Source organism: Lithobates pipiens, unplaced genomic scaffold (genome assembly GCF_037356315.1).
Source record: "Lithobates pipiens isolate NorthernLeopardFrog02 unplaced genomic scaffold, aLitPip1_a1.2 Scaffold_92, whole genome shotgun sequence".
In the NCBI taxonomy this organism is placed as follows: Eukaryota; Metazoa; Chordata; class Amphibia; order Anura; family Ranidae; genus Lithobates; species Lithobates pipiens.
The window spans coordinates 436,489-447,612 of NW_027507915.1; the positions used below are offsets into that span (position 1 = coordinate 436,489).

Genomic DNA, 11,124 nt, shown 5'->3' on the forward strand with positions numbered 1-11,124 from the left:
AAAAACTTATCAACCTAAAATCACATAAGTACACTATATATGTGTTTAGTGACAAAAACATATATAACCAATAAATAAATGTGAAAAAAATGTGTGCAGACACTCAGATATCAAAAAAACATGAGAATACCAAATAAAAAATGTGTATGTCTATACACACAGGGGGTAATATGAGACCTAATAATATAGCACAACCCCTAGTGATGAAAACCCAAAGAAATAACTTTAAAACAAAAAAGACTTAAAAATAAGTGAAAAATACAAAAAACAAGTAGAAAAAAATGAAAAATAAAAATAAAAAATATAAGTAAAAAATAATGAAGTACAAAAAGAAATTTTTTTAAAATATATGATAAATGGCAAGAAAAAAAAAATATATATATATTAAATAAGTCCCAAATAAATGTTCATTAGTGCAGATCCAGAATTTTTTTTGAAAAAGGTGACTTTAGTGCTTCCTGTGCAATCTTCACCGTGACTTCTGTGCTCCCCCACCAGGAACCCCACTCACCAGAAATAAGTACCCCTGCAGGGGTTGTTTGCCTTTAAGATCAATCTCCGAATATCCGGTTCTTTACTTCGTAATTGGTGACTAAACGTATCCCAGCATAGATTCCATATATCCTCATAAGAAAAAAATGGGAGCCTCCATAGTGTAATCCATATAAGATATGATTTATTTGCACAAAAAAGTAAAAATGTATAAAAACAACCGTAATAAAACAAACCAAAAAATAAAATAAAAATACTGAATGTAACCACAGCTCTCGTATAGTGAGATACACTGTGGAAACACAGTCCACCGGGGGGATTGATGTGGTGATCACCCCAAGTGTTCCAGATTAACTCCAGAGAATGCCATAAAAAATATATATATAAACTTAGTACCAGAACAATCGCTGTTGTAAACTCTACCTCAGGGAAACCATGAAAAACTCCTCCTAGGGGAATGGAAAAAAGAGCACCCCTTAATAGGGTGCTTAAGCCGGAATTTACCCTGTAGGAGTGGTGAAACCGTTGCTGTATTCCCCCCTGGGATAGAGTCCTTAGCGCGTAATGTTCAAAAGATCTCCTCGGAAGCCGTACGGTGGATACGCGGTTTGCGCTCCACCTGCGTTCCAACCACCGACGGCAACCCGGAAGTGACGTAATCAGCGTAGCTCCGTCGAACGCGTTTCGTCATTGACGTCTTCAGTGGCCAATTTTTGGGGGATATTTATTATAGCAAAATGTAAAAAAAAATGCATTTTTTTCAAAATTTACGTTCTTTTTTTGTTTATAGCGCAAAAAATAAAAGCCGCAGGGGTGATCAAATACCACCAAAAGAAAGCTCTATTTGTGGGAAAAAAAAGAATGTCAAGTTTGTTTGGGAGCCACGTCGCACGACCACACAATTGTCAGTTAAAACGACGCAGTGCCGCGGATGGAGTGCTGTCCGTGAGTGAGGGGAGGGACCCGATGACGGCGCCAGCGTGAGCAGATGGGGGCGGTCCTAACGATCAGCTGGAGCGGCGCGAGGGGAAAGGTCGCCGAGCTCCATGCATGAAGCCGCCCGGGCCGTTCCACCTCATCCCTACCGCATCCCGAAGCACACGGCGGGCATGAGCAGAGGATCTCAGCCACGGACCGACAGGAAACCGCCGATTTCCCCCTCCTCTTCCCCGTAAAGCGTGCGCTGCACACACATGAAGAGGAAAAGAGATTTGCCATGCCCCAGGACCAGATGGTAAAGTAAATTAAACCTAAGCCTCAAGTTTACCCTGAAGCGGCGGAAGACAGCGGAGCCCCGAGTGGACACATGCGGCGTGTCTCCTTTTGGACAAGATCCCCCTGTCTCCCCAGGTATTTACTTTTCGGATTTCTACCCAGTATGATTTTTAGTTGCTGAATACTTGCTGAACTTTACCTGATCCTGCTCCTGATAGTTTTAAATCTGCTGAATGCCTGCGGTACTTGGGCTGGTGAGACTCTGGGGAATGAGGAGAGGATCAGCAGGGGTGCAGTGAACTGAGGCCAGAGGAGCACATATTAAAGAGCAAAATGTAAAACAGGATCAAACGGAATGTAATTACAAATGATGTGCAAGAGGTAATTTACCTAAAAATTGACGTGACTGTTTTGAGCACATAGTACAGTGGCTAATTGCCGGAAGGCTAAGCGGGATATTGTGTGGCACTTGCCGTGGAATTGCACCGCAATTTTTATCTTGAGAGCGGGTGAAATCGCAGCAAAAGCTACATAGGAGAGCTCTCCCCGCCTAAATTCACTGAGCAGGTGAAAGCGGAATCGAGGTTGGAGCCTTTTGCACAGGATAGGCGCTACAACTAAGGAGAGACTATACAAAGAATTGTGGCTTACCTGTTTTTGTGAGTTGGTCTCTCTGCCCTTATAAACCTGGGGAGGCAAAAGACAAAGGGGGTAAACATGAGGGGAAGGAATCAAAAGGCGAACGATCCAAAAGAGAACCTGAATACAAGCACGATTCAGAAATACCTGAAGGAAACCAGTTCAAAAAGCCCCGGTATAGAAAAAAAACAGCAGGGGGTAAAGGAGAAAAAGAGAGAAGGATCCAAGACAGCAGGGGCCCCGGGAGTTAATTCAGGGGAAGACTCGGATCTGGAAACAGATGGTAATTTGCGGGGACAGGGGGATATCGCCCAAATCCCCACTAAAAGTGAAATGTTGGAAATGTTCGCTAAACTTGAAAATTCCATCAAAGTTGAAATCTCAAATGTCAGGATGGACATGGGCCATTTGCTGAGGAGAGTGGAAGAGGCAGAGGAATTAACAGGAAAACAGGCCCACGAAATATTAGAATTGCAAACGCAAGTAAAGAAATTGCAAACAGATCAGCGGGATACCCTATACAAATTGGATGAACAAGAAAATCAGAACAGACGGCAAAACCTGAGGGTCAGAGCATTGCCTGAACAACAAGGGGAGGATCTAGAGGCTAAGATGGGAAAAAATTTTAACCCCATTTTGGGAAAAGCAATAGGAGAGGTCTTAAAGATCGATCGGGTTCATAGGGTGAGGAAACCCCCAGGACTGAGGGAAGAGGTCCCGAGAGACGTAATCATCAAATTCAGTCACTATGATGACAAAGTTAAGATATGGAGCAGGCTCAAGGGGTTGCCCCCGTTAATATACGAAGGGGTCCCTATACAGATTTTCTCTGACCTGTCGGCGGGTACACTGGCCCGGAGGAGACTTCTAAAACCGTTATTAGAACTATTGAGAGCGGCAAATATTAGATACAGCTGGGGATTTCCTACGGCCCTATTGGTTCAAAGAGATGGACGAACATTTAGATTAAAATTTCTTGATGAGTTGGAGGTTTTCTGTAATAACCTAGGGATCCCTGTCCCAACGAATATCAAAGTTCCCTAGAGGACTTACATGGGGGTCTTTGACGGGGGAGTATGACTTTTGGATGGTTATTCTTTTGTGGGGTGGAAGGGGGAGGGGGGTGAGAGGGGTGGGAGGTGAGGGTGGTGGAAGGATCATGTGGGACCCCGGGATATCATAACCCACCTGCGGGGGGACCCCCTGCCCCCTTAGGGGAAGGAGGCAGGGGGGACCCAGACACGGGGGGCCTTAGTCGGAGTCACACCCTAGCGGGAGAAGTCTGCAGAATGGAGGAGATCCACAGCTGCAGAAAAGAAGCCAGAAATTGGCCAGGGGATGGGAGGGGAGGAGGTTGGGAGGGAGGGATGAGGGAAGGTAGGGATGGGGGGAGGCTAGGGGGGGGGGGGGAGGTGTCTTGCAAGGGTCAACCAAGGTGTTATAGATCATGACTCTCTCTTTTCTCATCTTATCTGGAAAACTTTAAATGGCGGATGTAAATTTTTTGTCGTATAACGTAAAGGGTCTGAATTCTGCGGGTAAGAGGCACAAATTGTTAAAGGAACTACAGCTGTACAGAGCAGAGGTGGTATTTTTACAGGAGACTCACCTGTCGCAAGATACAAACATTAAACTATACTCGGCTAACTATCCAAATTGGTTATATGGGGACTCACCGATAAAAAGGGCTAAGGGAGTGGCAATCGGGTTCGAGAAAGGCATAAAGTTTGCAGTGATTGACAGGAAGACAGACCCCGATGGCCGTTATATGTTTGTAAAGGGAAAATTAGGGGACAAGATTCTTACCCTAGCAAATGTATATTGCCCCAACAAAAACCCTATAAGATATCTGAAGATAGTGCTGGGGAAGTTAGAGGAATTTAAGATGGGGGATGTGGTCCTTGCAGGAGACTTCAACTTTTGTATGGATCCATCTTGGGATAGTACGTCCTGTGCTAGGGGGTTAAACATGAAGGCTCGGAAGATGATTAAACTCTGCCTGAAACAACACCAAATGATGGATGTATGGAGGTTGCAACACGAAAAAAAAAAAGATTACACCTTTTTTTCCCACGTACACGGGACGTACTCCCGGTTGGACCACATACTAGTCGACCACAGATTGATGGATCTTGTAATAGAATCCAAAATTGGAATAGTTACACTGTCAGATCATGCTCCGGTGTCAGTGAGGATGAGGATACTCGATATGCAGAGGCTTCCGTTCACGTGGCGCTTGAACGAGAGCCTTTTGCAGGACGAGAAAATTGCGGAGGCAGTACTAAGGGAAATTGAATTTTATTTCTCTGTTAATGATACAGAAGAAATATCGGGTGCCTCTCTATGGGAGGCACACAAAGTATATATTAGGGGTATCCTCATCTCCATGGGCACAAGAAAAAAAAAAGAAAGACTAGAAAAAATCGAAAGTCTAAAAGAAGAGGTCTACAATCTAGAACAGGCCCATAAAAAAACAGGGGGGCAACAGCAGAAATATTTCCATCCCCTGGTGACTAAACGAGAGGAACTTAAAGATATGATGGAACAGGACTCAAAAAGGACATTGGATAGGAGAATCAGAGAGAGGTACTATCAGGGAAATAAAATAAGTAGATATCTAGCTAGGCAGTTGAATAGGAAGAGTGGGAATAATTTTATAGATAAAATTCAAGATAAGGACGGTAAGATGACCCACACATCCAGGGAGATATCGGAAGTGTTTAAGCAATACTACGATGCTCTGTACAATATAAGCCAGAAAGGGGCAAAAGATGTAGGGAAAAAAGATAAAACCAAGGAATTTTTGAACAAAGTGAAATTACCGACTTTAGACGAGAATGATAGAAGTAACCTAGACAGACCCATTACAGAAGAAGAGATTTACAAGGCGTTGAAAGATACTGCCACTGGGAAAAGCCCGGGACCAGATGGTTTCACGATTTCTTATCTGAAAAAATACAAAGAGACGCTGGTCCCTAAGCTTTGTAATTACATGAATGGTATAGGTAAAGATTTTGCGTTGGGAGGTGAGGCCCTGCGGGCTTCAATCACGGTACTGTTAAAGGAGGGTAAGGACAGTACATTGTGTTCTAGTTATAGGCCAATAGCCTTACTAAACGCTGACACCAAATTATTCGCCAAAGTTTTAGCATCGAGGCTGAAGGATAAGATGCCCGACCTGGTGCACCCGGACCAGGTCGGATTTATCCCTGAGAGGGAAGGTCGGGACAACGGAATACGCTCGCTGCTCCTGCTACAGGCCTTAAAAACGAATGGGTCCCCAGGACTACTCCTGTCGATAGATGCTGAAAAAGCATTCGACAGGGTAGACTGGGGATTCATGTTTGAAACTCTAAGAGTGTTGGGCCTGGGCCCAAGGCTGATCCAATGGATCAAGGCGCTATATAATCACCCTCAGGCTTCAGTGAAAGTGAATGGGCTGTCTTCCTCCCTTTTTCAAATGGAGAATGGCACCAGACAGGGGTGTCCGTTGTCCCCTCTTTTATTTGTCCTGTCTATGGAACCATTACTGGCCTCTATCCGAGAGAACCCAGACATAAAAGGGGTCACGGTTGGGGAGGAAGAGCACAAACTCGCAGCTTATGCGGACGATGTGCTGTTCTATGTCTCCAACCCAAGGATCACGATTCCGAACCTGTTGAGGCTACTGGAAAAATATGGGGAAGTTTCGAATTTAAAAATAAACCTCAACAAGTCCGAAGTCCTAAGTATCAATATTGAAGGACAGGAAAAGATTAGACTCCAGGAGGAATTTAGATTTCCATGGCGAAAGGAGATTAAATATCTAGGAGTCTACCTCTCCAATACTATTAAGAAAATATATGTTAATAACTATATACCCCTATTAGAGGAAATGAAGAGAGAATTAAAAAAAATCACAATTAGCCACCTCTCCTGGTTAGGGCGGATCAATGCGGTCAAAATGGTCTTGACCCCAAAGATTCTATATAAATTTCAAATGCTGCCTATATCGCTCCCCCCAGCTTTCTTCAGGACCTTAAAGGGACTGATTTCAAGGTATATTTGGCAACATAAAAAACCAAGGATAGCCTTCGCGGTATTGAGTAGAGAAAAAAAAAAGGGGGGCCTGGCCGTCCCGGATTTCAAAAAATACTACAACGCGGTAGTACTTACTCGAGTGGTAGAATGGGGAAAAGAGGTAAACAATAAAAGGTGGGTAAAAGTAGAAAAGGCAATGAGTCAAGCACAGTTAGGACGAATTATTTGGAACCCCCCTCAATATAGGTCAATAGGGCCAAATACACACGTAATAACACGGATTGCTCTTAGATTATGGGACAGGACACATGCACAAAATAAATGGAGTTATAATTCACCTTTGATTTTTTTAAAAAACAATGATTTTTTTATGCCGGGGAAACAGGAGGTGGGGGGAAACTGGATAATAAACAACAATGCACAAGTAAAAGATATTATTTATAGAGGTAAAATAAACACGTTTCCAGCACTAAGAATGAACACGGAACTTATGAGTATAGACACTTGGAGGTATCTTCAATTAAGACACTTTATATTAAAATTGCCCCATCCAATTAGAAGCGAGGAAGACTATAGACCTCTCGAGCGGCTTTGCCGTAGAGAGAAATCAAAAAATAACATAGGTCAAATATACAAAATCTTATCTGCGGGGGTAGAACGGGAGGGCCCGCCTTACATTAAAAAATGGGAAAGAGAACTGGGGACTCGATGTGGCACTCAGACATTGGAGAAAATAATGAAACTAACACATAGTGCGACGGTTAACCACAAGCTGATCGAATTAAACTATAAGTGCCTCGCAAGGTGGTATGCGACCCCAGACAAACTAGGTAAATTTGTAACCGCGCAATCCTCAGAGTGTTGGCGAGGGTGTAAGACAATAGGGACCATGGCTCACATCTGGTGGGACTGCCCGAAAATTAAAAAGTATTGGAAGGAGGTGTTAGAGCTAATAAAAGTTGTGACAAATAAAGAACTAGTAGAAGACCCCTGGACGGTACTGTTTCACGGGACCGAAAGCTCTGTGAGACAGTATACGTCTTCTTTAATTCCCATACTGCTCAGTTCCGCAAAAAGTTTAATCCCTAAAGAATGGGGGGAGACGGACAGTCCCAAAATACGGGACTGGATACTTAAGGTAAATGAAATACAGAACATAGAATGTACAGAGGGAGAGGAGGAAGATTGGGTAGTTGGGGAGGGGCGTAAGGATAAATGGGTAGCATGGATAAAGTTTAAAAAATCCTGGAGGTATGTGGTAGAAATGGTAAAATAAGTCTGGGTAAGATAAATATAGGGTTGACGAGGCAGGATATTAATTTCTCCAAACCCTCTGCAAGACAGGGGGGGGGGGGGGGGGGGGTGGGAGTGGGTAAGGAATTGTTTATTTTTGTATGTATAAGATTTTAAGAAAAGAATGAGATATAGATTGAATGTATTTTCACTGTACCCTATGTCTTATTCTATGTGTAAAGGGAAACAAAAAAAAAAGAAAACTAAATAAAGAATTAAAAAAAAAAAAAAAAAAAAAAACGACGCAGTGCCGAACCACAAAAAGTGCCCTGGCCTTAAGCCAGCAAAATGGTCCGGGTCTGAAAGTGGTTAACTAGCCTTGCAGGATAAATGTCATTCTTGAATGTGTGCGCTATAATCTGTTTTGTACCGTTTGTTGGTCTTGTAGCACCATCTTGAATATAAACACATTTTAGGGTGTGCCCCTGCCCCAACTATGTTTTTGTATTTTGTGTTTTGGGGTTAATTCTCCTTTAAAGGGGTGTAGCAGTGGGGGTGTGTCCTATGCCTACATACGTTTGGTAGTAGGTGTCCCTCATTCCCATCTCAAAATGTTGGGAGGTATGCATAGTCGGCTCGCAGAGGGGAAGAGGCCGGGGCTGTGTGTCTGCAGACTCTACACTGAGCAGACACTGGTGCGCTTCGCCACCCCCATCCCCGCCTCACAACACACTGTGTGCTTTACACAACACCGCACCGCAAAACTCACACAGTGCCGGGGACTCGGGCAGAGCGCTGAACAGCTCAGGCAGGGGAGGGAGACGCCTGCACTGGAAACCCCATTCAAAACCCGCACTGTCCGGGTGAAGAGGGTTTCCATAGGTGCCGGAATGGCAGACAAAAAGCCCTGAATTGATTAATTATCAGACAGATGAAGTAACTCTTGATGTCTTTACAGGTAAACAAGATGTTCAATGTCAGCAGTGAAATGGAACAAACCGCGGTTTACAGCCCTGTGCTCACGTTCCCCATCTTGGTTTTATCTCTCACTACTCTTGTGGGTCTCCCCGGCAATGCTCTGGTGCTTTGGGTTACTGGAGTGAAGATGGAGCGGACTGTGACCACTGTTTGGTTTGGGACCCTTGCTCTGGCCGATGTCATGTGCTGCTTGTGTCTTCCATTATTTGTAGTGCAGTCCTTCTACTCCTCATGGCTGTATGGACCTGTCATCTGCAAGATGTTATTTTTCATCCTCATCCTTAACATGCACACCAGTGTCTTCACCCTGGTGGCCATCAGCATTGACCGATGGATTCTGGTTGTCCATCCCGTGTGGGCCCGAAATCACCGAAGAATCAAAATGGCGTGGATGATATGCTTGGCTATTTGGATGTTGTCCTTCATGATGTGTCTGCCTGTCGCCATCAACAATACATATGTCACCTTTCTTAACATCACCGTCTGCTATTCAGAACCTCACATAATAAAGCCCTTCTATCTCACACGTGCAACGTTTGGATTTCTGATCCCTCTTATTATCATTTGTATCTGTTACATTCATCTGGCTTTTGCAGTAAAAAATATCAGATTTTCTGAAGTAGGTAGAAAAACCATCAAGATGTCAATAAGTGTTATTGTCGTGTTTTTCATCACCTGGACCCCCTACCACATCATCGGAGTAATCCTGCTATACACTCACAATGAGGTAGTGTACATCCTGGCCGTTCTCTCACTGTCTCTGGCCACCTTCAATAGTTGCATCAACCCAATACTCTACGTCTTCATGGGGAGAGATATGAAGCAGAAGCTGAGACAGTCTATTGGCGAGATCATACAAAATATATTTGGGGAGAACTTATTATCCCCACCAGGCAATGAGGACCAGCGCACCCCAGAAGAAGAAGAAGGACACCCGATATAATGTATGGAATGGATTTGTAGATGTTTTAGCGCATTTTTAGCTTTATTAGTGATTGTAATGAACTGCCTTCTCAAAATCTTATCATTGCGTGTTAGGGCGGCCATACTGTATGTCATGAATAAGTCACATGGCATCAGGGCTTAGTGCTTATTGGACATTCGGGGTGATAGGTGTTATCAGTATATGTGCACCCCCCCCTCCCCCCTCCAAGTTGTCCAATCTGTCCACCAATCACTAAGCCGGAACAAGTCTGCTTATCTGTAGAAAGTCAGAAATCTTTATCTCTTTACTTGTTCAGGGCATGGGACACATAGTAGTGAAGGAAGAGGATAAAGATGACAGCCAGGAAACTGGCTTCTGCAGATGTAAAATAACAATGACATATACAGTGTATATATACATTTATACTACCTACCAAAATAATAATAATAAATAGGGCTTTTTTTAAGCAGGAACGTGGAGGAACAAAGTTCCGGCACCTCCTGCACTAAATGTATGTAATGACAACGGGCGCTGGGGTGTCCTAAAGGGCTATTAAAGCTGGCTGCTTAGGGATCTATTGTTATTGGGGGCATCAATTGTTGGGACGGGGGGATATATATATATATATATACATGTATACTACCCACCAAAATAATAATAATAATAAATAATAATAATAACAATAACAATAAATAGGGAATTAGATTAGATTTTTCCCTCCTATATATATTTTTTTAGGTCTATTGGCCGGGATTGGTCCGCGGCTTTGTTTGGCCCTATTGAACCACACTTGACTGTTTTTTTCTTTCAGCGCTGTTTCATATAGTTAGATGCACTACTAATATAAAAGTAAAGCATCAATACCCTCATTGATTCAACCAAACTTATTTTCAAAAAGGTAACTTTTTAACCCTTTAAGCACTTCGCGCCCGCCCTATAGCTGAAAGACGGCTACAGAGCGGACGCTAACTGCCGGGAGGCCGTCCCTGGACGTCCTCCTGTTTACCTTCCCTTCTGCGTGCCGCTGTGCGCGCACATCGGGGAAGTTCTCTGCTGGCCGTGTCCCCCGGACACAGCCAGTCACAGATCGCTGTAAACGGCCAATCACAGCGGCCGTTTACAGCGTGATCGGCGTGCCTAATGAGAGATGATCTCATATGTAAACATATGAGATCATCTCTCATCGCCACTCTCCCTCCTCACACAGACAGCGTGTGAGGAGGGAGAGATGAACCGCTGTGAGATCTCACAGCGGTTAGTGTAAAAAAATAAATAAATAAATAAAGGAAAATAAAGAGCCCATCTGTCCCCACTGCCACCTGTCCCCACTGCCCCCACTGTCATCTGCCCCCACTGCCACCTGTCATCAGTACCATCTGTCATCAGTGCCACCTGTCAGTGCCATCTGTCCCCACTGCCACCTGTCATCAGTGCCATCTGTCATCAGTGCCACCTGTCCCCAGTGCCACGTATAAGTTCCACCTGTCATCAGTGCCACCTGTCATCAGTGCCACATAGTGCCATCTGTCATCAGTGCCATATCAGTGTCACGTGTCATCAGTGCCACATATTAGTGCCATCTGTCATCAGTGCCACATATCAGTGCCATCTGTCATCAGTGC

The 11,124-nt window shown here is 44.0% G+C and overlaps 1 pseudogene; it reads left to right on the forward strand.

Moving 5' to 3' along the window:
• The first annotated feature begins 2,679 nt into the window (after positions 1 to 2,679).
• On the forward strand, positions 2,680 to 10,087 carry LOC143973686 (C3a anaphylatoxin chemotactic receptor pseudogene; annotated as a pseudogene).
• The last annotated feature ends 1,037 nt before the right edge of the window (positions 10,088 to 11,124 follow it).